Source organism: Aphelocoma coerulescens, chromosome 11, assembly GCF_041296385.1.
Source record: "Aphelocoma coerulescens isolate FSJ_1873_10779 chromosome 11, UR_Acoe_1.0, whole genome shotgun sequence".
In the NCBI taxonomy this organism is placed as follows: domain Eukaryota; kingdom Metazoa; phylum Chordata; class Aves; order Passeriformes; family Corvidae; genus Aphelocoma; species Aphelocoma coerulescens.
The window spans coordinates 5,570,459-5,588,428 of NC_091025.1; the positions used below are offsets into that span (position 1 = coordinate 5,570,459).

Here is a 17,970-nt window from a genome sequence, read left to right on the forward strand (position 1 = left end):
ATGGGCTTAAACAAAATTGGTTTTGCATCCAAAATGTAATCTGAATGCCAGTGAACACAAGAAGGCAGATGAACACAAGTCATTTGGGCATCCAATTCCTTTGCATGTGCGTGTAAACACTTCTTTTTGAAGTACCAGAGTGGGCAACATTTAGCAGTTTGTTAAAAATATGGACTCGGGTTTTTCAAGGTGGTGTCTTGATTTGCTATAAATCTGGAATATATGTAATTCTGGCTGTGGCAGTTCTGTACCTTCTGCCTCTTCACTGTGCTGTCAGCTCTGTGGTTTAGGAAAACTCCTGGAGCAGTGTGTGATATTGCTGTTTTGAGTTCAGAAGAAATCCAAACCAAATGGACCTCTTTGGTAACTCCCCTGTCTTTCTGGGATGGATATAGCCATTCCTGCTCCACCTTTTGAAAGAGTTTTGGGGCCTGACCCAAAACACATACACTTCTGACGATTTCAGCTCAAGCCCATGTTCCTATAAGAAGTCAGTACTGTACTGCCATTTAAAAGTGAGTTCAAGTCTTTTATTGTTTTAGATCCAATGATAATAAAGACAAATGCATTGGATTAATAACTCTCCTACCTTGAAATTTAATTTAAAATCTCTTGTAATGTAATCACATTTGGGTGTGCCATTACCCAGATGGAGAGAAATTTGTTTTGTTGAGAAATTGCTTTAGCATAAGAATGACTTGAGTTTATTAACAGGGAAAAAACACGACTCCCCTCCCTAGCCACTCCCCATGCATTCCAAAAATAAGAAACTCATTTCAACATGGACATTACTGGTTAAAAAATAATTACACATAATGAAATGTCATATTTCACACATACTCCCTGCAAACCATGCTTCTTAGTCTTCCCCAAAACACTGCAGGGTGTAACCGGCTCTTTCTTCCTCCTTCATGAAAAGAGTATTTCACAATAGAATTGTGTGATGACAAAAAATGGTGCTGGAAAAGCATTACTACCCAGAGAGACATAAGGAATTGCCACAGGCCACTGCTTATAATCCCACACAGAATTAAATAGTCATTGTATCTCTTTCCAGGGCTTCATTCTTCTTTTGTGACCTACAGCCTCAACGAGAGATTTTACAGAAACGGAACACCACGGAACAGCAAATTTGGGAACCCTGTCACTTGACAAAAAATGTTTGGCCTAGAATGTTATTTTTTTAAAATGTATCTTTCAGCCGCTGTCATTAAAATTGTTAAACAGCTTTAGGAACCTGTTTTGTCAATTACCTTGGGGACAAGTATGAAATACTGGGCTGTTAAACGTGTGCCACAAAAAATAAACTGCGTCGTGTGAGAGCTGCAGGAGGAGCATTCGCGGGGCTGGACACGCGCCGGCACACCTCGGCTCCTCGTGGATCCTCCCCACTGCTGCAGCAGCTCTAATTAGTTGGGATTAGATATTCCCAACTCAGGGAGATGCTCTCCATAAATATTTGTTTGCATTTAAAAGCAGATTTCTACAAAGGTTCTGGTGCTGACAGTTTCCCTCCAGGAGCGCTGGCAAAGTGTGGATGCAATGCCCAGATGTGCACAATGCGTGCGACCCGTGTTGTGCACTGGGGCCCCTTAACTGCTAGGTTTTGGGTTATTTCTTCAAGTAGGGCTTTGGCGGGGCTGATTCTTACATTTCTGAATATATTTAGTATGTAAAAGAACATGTACACCATTTTGCATTAAGCTGAATTGCACAAATGAATTTTGTGCCTGAGAGCAAGAATATTCATTGTATACATTAATGCTACTTCATTTCTAATTATTTATTTCTAAATATGGGTGATGCTGCATGTCTCTGGAGGGGGGTATTGCAGTTCTGTGAGCTTATGTTTGGATGGATACAAGTGTTTTATTCCTACAATATTCCTTTTTAAACAAATATGTAGTGATAAGCCAGAGATGTTGCTAAGAAAAGACACTGCTAGAGATTATGATTGTCATAACTTTAGTAGACTGGAGTAATGGTGCTGAGTTAAAGTTCCTGTGGCAAGATTTTTGCAAATTCCAGGGATTTTTCAAGAGAGCGAGAGGGAAATCACAGATGTTTGTGAGTTTTTTACTCCTTAAAACTCTATCCTGAAATAAAATAGGTAGAAATGAAAGGAACAAACTAGGCAGGAAAGGAACAAAATAGGAAGGTAAAGAACTGATTGGAAACCCCAGGGACAGAATAGAGAGGGGAGGAAGTTTGAAAAACTATTTTAATTCTTCTCATTGAATGAAAGAGTTATGGGGGGGAAAAGAATGCTCATTTTAATTTTATGAAATAAAATTTTATAAATTGTCTCAGTTTAATGCCCTTATCTACTCCTGTCTGTAATTAACAGTACTCAACAGTACCACTTATTAACCTCAGTAACACTTTGTTTAAAACAATATTTTGCAGGATTGCAGTCTGTTTTTCACTGCTGTGCATTGCTGGATGTCTGGGAGAGGTTCTACAGCCACCCATAACCCACTTCATCCTCAAATCCAGGAATACTTTACATTCAGAGCTTTGAAAACCAGCTAAATTTACACCCAGCTTGCTCTGGAAATAAATCTGCTCATTTAGATGAGGTCTCATTTAAAATGGCTTAGCCCAATAATTAATCATTTCATTTTCTTTATATATTTGTGGGTGTTTGAAAGAAGTTTGATTAGTTACCAGTGATTACACTTCCCAACACCCTGCAAAGGAAATAATAAAATAAAACCCGTCAGGCTTTTGTAAGGATTGCTGGGGCTGAATTTGGGCTGAATTTAATAGCGGCTTACTAACTGGCAATTATTTGTCTCCCTTTAACAGGAACTCCATAATGAAGGACGTTATCATCCATGAGTTATACCCAGCTTGTTTTTAAACCTGCAAAGGGCAGATACCATAAACAAAGCAGTGATGGCTCTCAGGTTCCTCCCCAGGCACCAGGAGAGCATTGGGGCTGTTTTGGATCACCTGAGCACAGGTACCACCAACCCGTCCTCTGCCACCCCCTGGGACACTCCTGCTCCTCCTGCCCATCATTTGGGCTCCTTCACTAAACACAAACAAACAGAAAAGCTTCCAGTCACTGAATTGTTGTTTCTAAATGCACTAAATTATTTTAAGGAGTCCTGAGATTCAAGATATTTTTCTAAGCCAAGGGTTTTGACTTGTAAGGAGATGGAGAGGGTAAAAGATCGCATAGGTCTGAGCAGATATTACACCTCTAAAGCTGCTCGTGGTTTCTTATCTGTATTGTGGCCAAAGTGGATGGATGTCAGAGTTCAACACACCCATGCTGTTTAACCTGGTGCTATTATCACAATGACCTTAACCAGCTAGGCAGTTCACAGAGCAGGCACTAAACAGAGCATGAGATGAATTTAATGGATTACTAGGGAGTATGTTATTGCAAGGAGAAGCACCTGTGGAGCAACATATTTACCTCAGTTCCACTGAATGAGCATGTTGAAAGTGAATTGGCACAGCCTTCTGCTTTATGAAAGGAAGTATTTTGTCATTCTTCATGCTTTCATTAAGAGGATTTAAGGCAGAGGATGCTGAAATGGTTCTGTGTTGGCACCAAAAAAAATCACAGATTAATAGTGGAGCTTGAAAATAGTAAAGCATCTGATTTTTGCTTTTTCATCAACAAGCCTAATAAACCAGGATGAAACTATTAACATACAAATAGACAACTTTCTGATTAAAACAGCAGCATCCAGCCCAGCCTGAAAAAGACCTCTTCACACAGAAAGCAATTATGATAGCGAGTGTTGTCCGATTCATTTCCATTTGCAGCAAACTTAGAAAATCAAAATGTAACCAATCATAATTTTGCAGAAAACCTGGTGTTATATAAAAATGAAGATGCTCTTGATTTTTCCTATCATGATTAGCATGTTAGAAGCCCCCAAATGTACTATAAGGTTGTACTCCTTTGAATTTCTACCCCAGGCAAATACTGTAAATAAGGAGAAGAAGCCGTCAGGATAAAGTATTGTGGGAAACCTCCCTAGAGGAAGGATGGATATTATCCTAGATTGTACTACTGTAGCATACTTACCTTCATTTCCCTCATCTCCCCTAAGATGGTCATCTGTGGAAAAAAATATACTTACTTACTCTTCCATCCTTTAACCATCTACCTCCTGGTGATGACGATGCAGTGGAAAGAAGTTTCCTGATTTTAAAGTCAAGCCATGACAGCTGATACCACTCAGATGTCCCAGCTTGGAAATTTTGTTTTGTCATGAACGGAGTCACTGGCACGGGAGTGTTTTCCCTCGTGACGAAGCAGCCCTGGTTTCCTGGTCACGCGGAGCGCGCGTTCCGTGCAGGAGCCATGGCGGAAGCGCGGCCGCAGCGTGTTCACCCCTCGGAGCAGGGAGGCTTTTCAGTAACTCCCTGCTGCCTAATTCCCATTTATGCAAGTGGAGCATAAGTGGTACCAAGCCCTAAATAATTTCCTCTTTCCCCCATTCAGAAAGGGTGTAAATAGATGCCAAAATTCCTCCTCATTCAGTGAAGTGCAGAGGCTCATCTGTAATTTAAAGCACATGTTGTAGGACTGGTTGTTTTCTGAGAAGGACACGTGTATGTTGAAGGTGTTTTTTATTTTTCCTTGTCTTGAACATTGATACACAGTGGTAATTTTGGAGACAGGAGTCAAGATGTGCTTTTCCAGGTAGAGGTAGGAGTGCCTGTAGAATTATCTGAAGGAATCCATTCCATCTGAGAGACACAGTTCTCTTGGATGTTTTGAAAAGATTTCTTAACATGCTAACTCTGAAATGTTGACATTTTTTGGTATCTATCCTAATTTTGATATTGAGGCAGGTGTGCATTTACTGTGCCAATGAATTCATCATCCCATTGCATTTTCCTTTATTTAAATTTATTTTCAATATTCCTTTTCTAGCAGAACATAAAACTGGTAGCTTCTTTCTTGTTTTGGTGGTCCAAACTTGATCATTATATATTAGGAAAGAATCTGGAGAATGAGCATGCTGGAAGATGATTTCTGCATCACGCAGAGTTGAAAACCTAATTAGACAGCTAAAGTAGCCTCCAAATATGCAGACGCTCTTTTGCACTCCAAAATAGTTGCATCAGCTATCAATCAAGTGGATAAATGATGCAGACAGGCAACTGAGGGTTTTCATTTGTGAGTAATATTAATTGTGGGTGTAAAATGAAAGATATAATAAGTGATGAAGGTACCACTCAATACTGGGATGAAACATTTTTAGAAGTTAGATCCAAATGGGGAGTTCCAAATGGAACAATTGTATAAATAAATAAAACTTCAGCTCGGCACTGACCATTGTATGTTCTTGAAAAAATATATAGAAGGGCCCATTGATTATTGTTCTCATTGGTTTTGGTTTTCCAGCCCAGTATTCTGGCTTGCTGTTCATTACTCTGGAGTAATTGGGCTGGGGGAACAGCATTCAGACCTCAGTTCAATATTCAAGGCAAATGAAATATGCAATTATCTGATACAGAGTCATAGAATTGCATCAAATGGAAACAAATAGTGCCAAATCAAGACCACATGTTTTTAAGAGGATTGTGAATTTAAGTGATGTGCAGCTAAATGTCATCTATTTGCAAATAATTGAGGAATTTGAAAAAAATCTTTGTGAAGGTTTTCATGAATATAGTAATTGTAAAAACACTTGCCAGGATTTTTCTGAGGTCAGTGTCCAGAAGTCTGAAATTGAGACAGAAATTACTCTGCTCCTGATAATCCTTTCTGAATGGGACTCCTGATTGCCCTTCAATGGGGTCTGATCATTTCCCCATTGAAGACTGGACATCTGAACCAATGCTTTCAAGCAGTAATTGACCCCATGAGTTTTCAGATAAACCTTTAAGGTTTTGGGGTTTTTTTATAAATCATGTTCAAATGAACCATTCTTTATTTAAAATCTGAAAAAAATCTCAGAGATGCTTTCTGCTTGCTCTTTTAAAAGTTTTTTGATAGTGAATTTAGGCATTTCATTCCTTAGGTCTGCAGTGGCTTGACAAAGGACCTTTATATTTTCCCTTATTTAGATACTGGACAGAGCTCTTCACCTCACATCTGTCACTGAGGTCTACATGTGGTTGCTAAGCCTCCCCTATCACATGTAAGGGTGGAGAGGCAGCAGTTGTCTCTGGAAAAGAGACAGATGATCATGCCAAGTCGCAGAGAAGTACTGGCAATGGCTTTCTTGGGGAGAGATTGACACCCTTTTGACATGAGCCAACACCCATTTTGAGATGAAAAACGTTCGTCCCACCATCTAACTCTGCAGTGTCTTTCCTCTCCAGCAGACACTTCTCTGGGAAAACACCCACTGCTGTGTCTGGGGCCAGGATCTGTGGAGATCCTGTGACTTGCTCTGCAGATCCTCAGTCAGCACTACCGACTCTGCCTGTGCTCATCCTCTTTTTATTGCATTTTTGCCTGCACAAAATACTGTGAACAGCCAACTGGCCACACTTAAACATGAGAATGTGAGTGAAACAGGTTTCCCCTGCCTGCTGTCTTGTTTCCAGAGATTTTATGGTGCTACCTTGTCTTGTTTGTCTCTGCATTGATCTGGTCATCATCTTCTATTGTCTGGCAGTTTGGGGCCAATATTCAGGCAGCAGGAGTCTAACTGGGCTCACAACTCCCCAGGCTGGTGTGGGAGGGTTCACAGGGAGCCTGCTGTCAGTATGTGCACTGCTGGTTCAGGCAGAATGAACTCTGCATACACAAACAGTATAATTTTGGCTAAATTCAAGCCCAAAGGAATCACTATCTTGTGCTTTTCTCTCATGTGTGTATTTTTAGACTAGCTACACTTTGGATACTAGCTTGCATAAATCCCATTCTCTTGATGGTTTGGGTTTTTGGTTCTGGGACAGGGTGTGTAAATCTGTTCATTCAGTTAAACCAGAGTAACAGCTGAATTCAGACAGGTCCGCTATAGAGACCTGAAATGCATACCCAAGATAAAGCAATTCCCAAACCTCACTGACAGATGCAACCAAATAAATAGTCAGTTGTAAAGCTTTTGTACAGAAGACACTAAAGATTTTTATAACTAAGCCATTAAAATACATTTTCAGAGCGCAAAAGGGTGAGAGACTATTTCCAAATGCACACTGCGAAATAAGAACTTAAAGATTGCCAGAAATTTTTGGAAATTGAGGAGATAGCAGTATCTTCTATTTGGATAACCATGCAGAAAACAAGTGCTGTGAGCTTTGGAAAGCCCGTGGAGCACAGGGATGGGATCAGAAGGCAGAGGGAAGGGAAGGGCACTTTGTGGGCTTTATTGTGTCCCAAGACTGCATCCTATTTCCTACACTAAAGGAACACATCGTGTTGGGTTTTCTCCAACAAGCAGGATATTGCTTAAGTCCTTTTCCAACAAAGTATTATCAAGTTTATTTGGGGTTTTTTGTTTTGCTTTTAATTGGGAGCAGCAGCAAAGTTCAGAGCACCACATGCAGATGTTACAGGGACACGAAAGTACAAGATAAGGTGCTTCCTACCACAGGAAGGCTATTTTAATAGCTGGGTTTTAAGCTGATATTTACGAAGGAAGGAAAGTCAAAGGCAACAATAATTAATGTCATCATTATGGTGCTGATTTTCAGAGAAACATGGTGGGATTAGAAGCTCAGTCATTTCAGCTTTTCAGAAGACTTCAACATAAGATCAGGCAGCAGATGAAATGAGCATCAAAATCTAGGGTTTTTTTCTCTAAATTTTATATAAGGAACCTATATTTTGTTCAAGTATATGTGTTGCAGATGGAAAAGAGTGTTAACAAAAGAGAAGGTAAATTTATAGGCCTCACCATCTTCCCTCATTAATGGTTCTCAGCAAAACATGCTGAGCTTTGTGACTTTTTATTTATCATTAAAACACAATTTTTATTATTTGCTGAATGGTTAAAATTTTTTTCCTGATAATTTGGGGAGGTAGCTGTTTATCATATGGAATGATAAACAAAAGCTGCAAAAGTCTTTTCAAATGGGTTAGTTTGCAGCTCTATAGAGCAGTGCTTCATTGGTTTATTTGCATCGTCAGGAGAATCTAAACTAATTTAATTCATGGTAGGGAGCATATGTTAATGACTTCTCTGGGTGGAGGAAGGTAGTGCACTCCTCCCTTCTAACTCAGTGGTCCTGGCCTACAAGCAGGCCTAGAGATCAAGACCACGTGCTATCTCATGCTAAGAATTGAATTCATGTTCTCCTTAGATGTTTTTATACATCATAAAAACCATTGGTATGTTTGCTACCACATCAAACTGTCTGAAGGTTGAACTAGGTACAGACTGGATGGATCCCTCAGCAGCCTGAGCTGGTGGGTGGCATCCCTGCCCCTGGAAGGGGAGGGAACTGGAGGATCCCTAAGGTCCCTTCCAACCCAAGCCATTCTGTGGTTCTGTGATCTCCCTGCCCAGCAGAACAAGGTGCCGCTGGCCAGTGGGAGAGGAAGGGAGGGAGCTCTGTTGTGAACTGAAACAACATTTCTGCTTTCCCATCTTCCTCATTAGCAGGCTTGTTCTGGCTTAACAACTCTGTGGCCTTCACAGGCTTGAAAAACTGTATAAAGGAACCAAAAGAAAACATATTTCAAGAAATGAAATTAAGAATTGTAAGGATCTTTGAATAACTAGTGTTTTCAAACTGGGTTAAAGCAGACTTAGAGTAATCTGACATGATGTAATCCTAGTGAAGTTGCAGGAGAGCAGAAATTAAGTATTTATTTGGGGTATTACAGTGTCTAGTATAAGATATTGTTAAGTACTGTCAGTAACTTGTTATATATTTATTTAAAAAAATAAGAACTTAAAAGAAAAAAGAAATTTGAGATTAGAATGTGGTTGCTGTACATGCATTATACATGCTTCTCCTTCTGTTCCACTAATGGATCCTGACTGCCAGAACAGCAAAACGAACCATTGAAATTAGCGGAACTAAGACCCAGATCTATTAAAAATTTTCATTTGCCTCCAGTGTAGAGGTTCAGACAGATCCCTGATTTCTGCGAAGCATTTCCAAAGTATCACAGCTCTGCTGTAAAATGAGTTTTCTGTCAAAGGGAACAAACGTGGTGGTAGAAGCCATTGAAACTCCTGCTTCCTAATGGCCACGCTGCAAAGACATGAAAAGGATGAAGCATCTCTAGTGGCACATCATTAATGTTGGTGGCAAGCTGAGGAACTGCTGGGAAAAGAAACAGCAGCAGCAGAAAGAGCCTGAGATGAATGAAGCAGGAGTCATCAACATGGAAATGCCACCTTAATTATACCATGTTCTGAAAAGGACTAAAGGCAAAAACAAAGCTGAAACCAAGAGGCACCAAGCCACCCATGTAGGCTTCGCTACCTGATCTCACCACGGTTTTGTTACAAGTCACTGCTGGAAAATAGGACGTCTCAGCTGTCAGTCCTGGTGATCTCCCACTGCTGGAAGAGTGGCTAATCCCAAAATTTTCACATTCTGAGCTAAAATCAGAGGTGAAATGTTATTGCAGTTGGAAGTTTAGTTATGGGTTATCAAGCAAATAGAATATGGAATGTAATTTATGGGCCAGAGTAGTTACTCTTCTAAGGGGAAAAATTCTAGTTAAAATCATATTAAAATACGCTGTGGAAGTGTCAACAATCTGGTCTTCAGTGCAGAACGCTCATCAGGAAACCCTCCAGTATTAAGTTATGCTTCATTTTTAATGCTGCCCAAGCATGCTCTGCTTTTGCCAAAGTAATGGAATTCTGAGCCTTTTCTGGGACTTTCCATATGACTGGGGTTTTAAGTTATATCCTTCAACTTTTACTTTTTTTTTCTTCTTTTTTGGTAATGGGAATCTTTAGTGCCTGGAAAATTTGAGACACTAAAAGAACCTAAAAAAATGTATATGCAGGAGAGGGTTTGGGTTTCTTCTGAATCCTGGTCAGACTCTGGAAAACAGAACCAAACCTCAGAACCAAAAAATCCTTCATAAGTTTTCAACATTTCTGCTAATGCCGAGTTCCAGGATCTGGTTTACATTGGGAAACCTTGACTCCTGGCTCCAAAGGGTTCAATTAGTCAAAATGGTTGGCAGATGGAAAAAATAATTAAGTTCCATCCAGTGTTTTGTACAGCAAAAATAGACTCAAGACACAATGGCCTTACCTTGAACTTTGTAGGCCAGCGTCACATAAAGATAAAGAGGGAGTCAGCTTTTAGGAGCTGGATTATCTACTAGCACACGGACAGTGTGAAGCTGGGCAGCAAGGGCCAGAGGCACCAGAATATGCAGGATGAGCACATGATTATTAGCTTGATGATTTTTTTTAGCCCAGATTGAAGATGCAAATTCTGGCAATGAGAAATAACTTGACATGGATATTATGAGATTACCAAAACCTCATGATAGTAGTAATAACAATAATCATCTGTTATTTGAAGAGCTGCTGAAATGCATGGAAATTTTAAAATATTATTCTTAGAAATCTTTCTCCTAAATGCTTTGTCTTTCCTGAAAATTACAGAAAAGTAGATAGATAGCACTTTTCTCAAAAAAATTTTCATTTTATGCTTAAATACAGCCTTAGATGCCCAGCTTCAAGAACCTGAGTTTGAAAATACAGTTATGGACCAGAAACATAACCTGTGCCATAATTTGACATTAAAATTATTTTACTTCAACTATACTATAAGATAGGTGGAACAAAGAATTAGATCCCACATTATTATGCACCTGATCATTCTGAATAGTGAATATATTCACAAAAAAAGAGGGGTATATAGGGTAAATTTGCAAATTGGGAAGTATGGCTTACTACACAAATGATTTATTACAAAACAAGCTGTAGTGAAAATTTTATGGGCAAAACGATGTTTTGGATAATAAATTATATATTACAGACAATAAAAAGTGGACAGATTCCCCACCACTGTCAGTGATAGTACCTGGCAGTACAGGGCACATGGGCTTTGGGGATTTATCTATAAGTAGAGAATGAAATCTCCAGATGGTGGGAATTACTAGGGCAGAACAGAGTTCTAGCTTGTAATATTAATAAAGTTTTCCAGAAACCATAAGAGTTCAACGTATCCACACTTGCACATCTACACTTTTACATCCACTCTTGGCTGTCACTCAGGGCTGGATGCAACTGGGTGCTCAACATCTAAACAGGATGGTGAAATAAATTACAGAGATCTCTGTGCAAGTCTCATCAAGCTCTGAAAGGTGAGGTAAGTCTGCTTCCTATTGCTCACGTCCTTCCTTCTGTTCCCTAAACTTCTACCAGGTATGATTGCCATCTCTTTCCCTCTCCTGCATCCCTGCTCCAAGGTTGCCCTGCCCTACTGGGGCTGCACCCACCATTGCCACCCCATGGTTTTCCACAGCAGTAGGGTTTGAGCAGCACTGCAGATCCAGGGTGAGGGCAGTATGCGGGGAGACTCCTGATGGGATATTATGGAGTGTTTTGGCAGCACTGGAGTGGTTGTATCATGTGACTGGTGCCGCCATGCCAGTGCTTTAAAGAAGTGGTGTCCGTGTGTTTGTGATTGCTCTGATGGTCTGGGCTCCTCTGAGGGTGCAGCAGATGGCTCCCACCTTTCTCTTCATGGAGTGTCTCATGTTTATTTGTGGGGGTAGTCCAGAAAAAACACTGAATCTATCCCAAATCATATGGTGTATAGAGCGATAAAGATGTTCAGCTAAACCTGGGAATCATTAGGTGGCTGCCTTGGAGCCAAGCTGTTTGGATGGGGCTCAGTTTCACAGCTGGCAAAAGAAGGAGAATCTTTTTCTCCTTCAACTTCTGAGACAAGCAGCAAACTTGCAGAGCCACCTCCCAGTTCTTGGGGATTCACGGGATGGTGGAAAGGGTGGATGTCCTGTTTGGTGAACTCTAAAGCCATTTTGTTGCTGCGTGTGTGTGACAGGGTGTCTTTAAATTTGGAGCCTGCCCTGTATTGTTTTGTGGTTTGGGTCCAAGCATTGGATCTAAGAGTCTCCTTGGGATAATAGTGGTTGGATCTTGGTATTTGAAGTAGGATGTGGCAAAGGTGAAGGGTCTCAAGAGGCAGAATTTTCCTTTGAGGCATAACACTAGTTCACTCCACCTGAACCTCCAGTGATCATTCAAATCCCTGATTTCTCTAATCTCTCAAGGGCCAAGCTTCCTCGGTTCAGCCTGTCCCAAAGCACATGCTTCTGACTTGACACAGCTCTCCTTAGAGGCCAGAAAAAATCAATGTATACTGTTGTGTTAAACCCAGTGAGGATTAGCAGAAGGGATGTGCTAATGAATTCCATGTGAATATGCTGCAGCAGACCAGTCCTACAAAGCACAGAAATAATTTGGTAGAAAACCTGCCTGATTTGCTTTCCAGCCTGGACTGATGGCTGAGCATTCTCTTACCTGGAACCAGGGCTATTTCCTGGGATGCCACTGGCATCACTGGGGTGGTGTGAGGTGTGGTACCCTGCCTGGCGTGGGCAGAGCTGCTGCTGCACAGATCAGAGCAGGCAGCACATCTTGATGTCTGCTGCGACTCATGAGGTGAAGGCTTTGATGTAGGGCCAGGACCAGGCCCTGTGATGCAAGATGCACTGCAAAACCTGCTTTTCAGGGAGCACATCCGTAGCCATGGGATCTTCAGAAACAAAATCGTGTCCATCAGGAAGCCTGTAACAGTGATCAGTCCTCAGGATTTCCTGAAGAAGAGTTCCTTGTCCTATATTTGACATTAGTATCCTCTACCTCTGGGGAAACCCAGGCCTGTCTCATGCTGTTACATGAATTACCAAAGCAAAGGCTTTAGGTTCTGCTTCCAGCTCAAAAGCTCTTCAGTTCCAGCATCAGTGCTCCCATTGAAAATGCTAAAATACCTTTCTGTGTGATGTTCTGTAATTGAGTTTAGTTGTAATACCTCAGAAATACACTGCAGTGAAAACCTCTAAGTTTTCACTAGCAGAGCAGCTATGCCAGCTGGCTAAGAGAAACTGGTGTGATAATTTTTCTACTTTTTCATGCACTCTCCTGTACCTCAGTATCCTCACTTTAACCTCTTTTCACTAGTCTGGCTCTAGCTCTTCTCTTTGGCTGTGCTCCTGTGCCCACGTGCCTGCACGCGCGCACACAGGCTCAGGCAGATATTCGTAACCTGACTTCACTGTTCATCCCTCTCCCTTGTTAATTGTAAGAAAAAAGGGAAGGAAGAGTGAAAAAAAAGTGTTACACAGAAGAATGAGGCAAAAATAGAAATCCAAGGATAGGGTGGTTGCAAGGGATGCCCAGAAATTTCCTTCTGGAGTCTCTTTTAATCATCTCTCATACTGCACTTTGCTGCTCTTCTTTCAGCTGCTCAGGCCAGGTTTCTTGGTAGAGTTTTACTGCCAAATGCTATTATAACCAAACTGCTCTGATCTTTGGCCAAATCTTAGGAAAGAAGAGGGTGTGCTGCAGCATTGGTGAGCCAGTGAGGGAACTCTTTACCAAGGCTGGAATGGCAAACGTGACTGTAGAGACGAGAGCTGCGGGAGCAGGGCTGCAGTGCTGCCACGGGGTTTGGTTTCGGCTGCTGCATGCAGGGAAGAACAGCCCTGAATGTCTAGGATATACACCCCTTTGAGCTACAACTACCCAGATGCTAGCACACAACATGGATAACATGAACATCTTTTAAAGTGCTGAGTACCTGAGACACCATGTGGGTTTTGCTGACGTGTGCTGGGCTGTGCTGATGAAGTGCAGATCCCCAGCGGGAATAACCGAGGCTGTACTGAAACTCGTGCCCACGCTGTCCAGGAGAGGAATCACCAAGGAGGCAGAAGGGCTCCTGTTGGGCTGTCAAGGCTGCATCTCCCCTCCTCAGGGCTCAGGGTGGGCTCCACAGCTGTGCTTGGCCAGGTCTGAGCAAGGACAAAAGTGTGCCTGGAGCATGAGGAGAGGCAGAGCTGGGAACAGAGCACCTTTACAAGTTCATCCTCTGAAGAAGGGCTGAAACACCATTTAAACATAATAATTTCTCTGCAAGACCTTGCTCCATGTTAATTATTAAAAGGAATGCCTGAGCAAAAGACCAAAAAAACTCCAACATGTTATTCACAAATGCAATGAGCTTGCAAGTTCCCAGAGCTTACACTGACTCTGTGCTGTACATCTGCAATAAAATATTTGCTTAGCAGATGCACTGGAGTCATGTAGAGTTCAAATTTACCATACCTATCAAAATGCAAATCCCAAATTTTGTTTAACATTGTCCCATTGGTGAGGATGTTACACGCAGGTCAGGATTCTATCTCCCCCCAAGCCCTTTAAATGTGTTTATTCATTTTGTTTATTTTTATTTCCCAGTTTCCACATGTCGCTCAGTCAGATATTCTGTTAGCAAGACTGAGAGACGAATAACATATGTTACCCCACAACTGACCTTGAAGGGGAACTGAAGAAACCATCTTCCCTAGGGCTGAGATGTAATTCAGACACAAGCTTGCTCCGTAGAGGTCCTTTTCTGAAAAGACACTGCCAACTGCGTCGTAAGCCCTGGAAACGTTTCTGCCTGCATCAATAGCAGAGCGTGAGGTACGTACCAGGGGATGTTGAGGATTTAGCCTTCTGTGCCATCCCTCCCTCAGCTCTCGTAAGCAAAGCAAACAAATTCTTTGTGTCTTAGAAGAATCGGATAATTCAGCCAACTTGAGTCGTTTCCTTGCAGGCCTGGCTTTTCACCTGAGGGACTAGGTTTGCTGATCCTGCCCAGGTTAAAATGACTGAAAATCAATGTGGTTTGACAGCTGTGGGAAAAAAATAAATAAATGGATGCACAAACCGTTGAGCAACAAAGACTCTTCAAGTGGATACGAAGTGAGGCACAAAAAGACACTGTTGTCTCTGATCTTCCTTACAGGCTCTTGATTCACGGCAGTCTGGCCAGTCACAGCCCTGTCTGATAGGGTTGGTCTGACTCTTCCATGGTGTTTTCCACCTTCTCATACACTCTGCTCAGGAAGAAGTCACAGGAGGGCTGTTCACCTCTTCCCTGTCTGTTGCTGGCTGAGCTGGGCATGTCAAACAGGAGATGGGTATATCTGAGTTGCCTGAGCCTAATGTTTCAGCCTGGTGTGGTGGTGCCCACTGCCCCACTGCTGAGCTCTGTTTGCCTTTGAAACAGCAAAATGAGGAAGTCCTCACCCATGGAGCCCAGCTCCTGAGGATATCTGAGTGGGGAGTGATTTAGGGTGGCACTGTGGAGTGGAGATGTTGTGAGAGCCTGTGCAGAATGGGGCAGTAATGCCAAGCTGCTGGTTAGACCCACTTGCATTCATCTTTTGGGCAAGTGGTCCAGAGCAAGGTCTGGAGAAGCAAGTCTAGGTTTTACTCAGAGTCAGCTATCTTGTCACAGCTCCCACAGGCCACCTGGATGCTCAGAAGCTGCTGAATTTAGACACCTCCATGCCAGAGGCTGCACCTCTGCCTGTCACCCCCCTATAGACAACAGCTTTCCTGGTCCTGCCACCCAGCATTGGCCTCAGGAGTTCATATAACTTCCCCCCTGTCTCCCCCAGTACTACTTCTTTCCTTGGGGAACGTGATCACTCTGTTTCCTACAGCAGTTCAGAATCTAATTACGTCTTTGAAACATCTGGACAACATTCTCAGGCACATGGTGTGATTGTTGGGGCTGTCCTGTGCAGGGCCAGGAGTTGGACTCAATGATCTTTGTGGGTCCATTCCAACTCAGGATATTCTGTGATTCTATGATTTTCCCCGAAGGTTGAGCGGTCTGGGAAGGGGCAGTCTGTGTGAGCAGGTATCAGAGGCTGCCTCGATAGCTTGGCCTCACCCTCCAGCGAAATCTCAGATCAGCCTGGAATTGCAGCACAGAGAGGAGATAAATGTTACATTCAGCATGACTTGCCAGTTCTGACACACAGGAACACTAAACACGTACCCTGACAAAATCCTAAAGTCATGCCAATTTGAATCCAAAAACCTGCCTCCTCAGTTAGCGCTTAGTAACAACTTCATATCGTTTTCCTCATGTCATTAGAATGTCTTTCCTGAGCCAAAATTGAAATTTTCTTTACAGTAGGCAATTCTTATGTAAAACTGGTTTTGTCTTTATTTTCTGTCTGTTTAATGTAAGTTTTTAGTTGTGTTTGGAGACACCCATTTTGGGAGTTATGACATTTCCTATCCTGGTATTGTGGTTGTGGGGAAGGAGGAAAGTAAACTGTGTACTTGGAATTTAGCTGGATCCAATATCAGCTCAAGTTCTAGATCCAGAAAATGTTTCCACAGGTTTATGAATACTACCTATGGCTGGCGATGGATATAGGTAAAGTGTCACTAGTGAAGCTTTTAGGAAGGTTTGTTAATGCCCATGGCAGCCCAGGAATACCTCCTGTTATGATATCTGTGTTAAGGAGAGGTGAACGGGGTCATGTACACAATTTCTTCATGTTTTCATACTGCAGGTTTGATTTTGACTGCTTTTACTTTTTTCAGCTCGCCCATGACTCTTGCTCTCCAGCAGTGCTCAGCAGCTCCTGGGAGACCTGGAGCTCTCCATGGCCATTCCCTTCTGCCAGTTTGGGGTTTAGACATCTTCCCCTCGTTCCTTTCCCTCTTCACTTCTTCCCCAAAGAGCTGCATTTCAGTTTAGTGCCACTTTTGGTTCCTCTGATCTCTCAGATGTGCCAATGGGCTCACTGGCATTACAGGTCAGAATTTCTGTCACCACCCTAAAAATGGACTTATTGGCAAAGGAAAAAAGCTCAGAAAATAACATTTTAAACCTGTCAAGTCTGATTTACAGAAATCTTCCATGATCTAGAAAAGAAGCAAGCAATGACTGTGTTCTACTCCACCCTAATTTTAATTATAAAAAATGCTATATAGTTTTCCAGTTGATATCCCTGTAAAGGAAATAAGTAGAGTTGGAGTAAATCTTCCAAATAAACATGTTTCTCAGACATAAACATGATAAATCTTTTCTTTTGAGAAAGATATAAAGAATGGTTAACTTAAAATATGCATATAATAACATATTACCCACAGCTTCTCATGTTTAAAAAGATTCCATATGCTGGGAAAACCCATAAAATAAAACCCAAGAAATGCTGCATCCTCTTTCTATTAATTTGAAACAGTCACTTAATGTGAAAAAGGAAAAGATAGAAAAAATAAAGAAAACTGGTAGAACAGAATTATTTTATTTTTTCTTAGAAAATCCCAAACAAATCAGTAACTCCAGCATTCCAGTCTCTTCATCCTGTTTTTAGTGGTGTATTAATATGTAAACTCAATACTTCTGTTGAAAAATAGCTTTGGGTAAGGAAAAAATGGTAGCAAATTCCAGGGTGGCCTTAATAGCATTTTTGATTGAAAAAACTTGGAAAAATGTTGTTGTTTTAGGATGATGAGAAGTGCTGCCATCTCTTGTGGTTTACCCAGGATTGTCCCAAGTTTGACTGTTGTCTCTGGTTTGGTTTAAAACCTAAAAAGGGGCCAGTAACCGTGGCTCCCTCTCTTCACCATTCTTGCCCCATATTTAATGAGTAATTGGTTTAAAAATAGTCCCACTGAAGAAGCTTTCTGTTAAAGTACCATGGATGAAACAGTCTACTTTTCCTATTTATTTTTTTTTTTTTAAGAGGAGTTTATATCTCCAAAAAAGTGTATTCCATATGACTGGGCTGCAGAGCTGGGATGGTGGGAGCTGGTGAATAGACTGGGGCTAGGAGGACTTGCACTCTGGGCTGATTATGCTTTTGACTTGGTTTATGAATTGGAGAAAACAGTTTGTATTGCACTTGACTCCATTTGTGATTCCCCTATTTTGTCAGATATTTTCACATGGAGAACACTTGATGTACAGATGCAGGTAACTCCCTGGAGGGGCACCCAGAACTGATCCTCCAAGGAACAGAGCAGAGTCCAAGACACCAGCATGGGGATGGTGACTGTCCTGTTTTATATCACAGCC

The 17,970-nt window shown here is 41.7% G+C and overlaps 1 long non-coding RNA gene across 2 annotated transcripts in view; it reads left to right on the forward strand.

Moving 5' to 3' along the window:
* LOC138116897 (uncharacterized) overlaps positions 1-17,970 on the forward strand; it is a 179,779-nt gene that overhangs the window by 120,686 nt on the left and 41,123 nt on the right. For both annotated transcript variants that reach the window (XR_011154390.1, XR_011154391.1), the window contains exon 2: positions 2,809-2,965. This is a non-coding gene — a long non-coding RNA (uncharacterized lncRNA). The remainder of the gene's footprint in view (positions 1-2,808; positions 2,966-17,970) is intronic.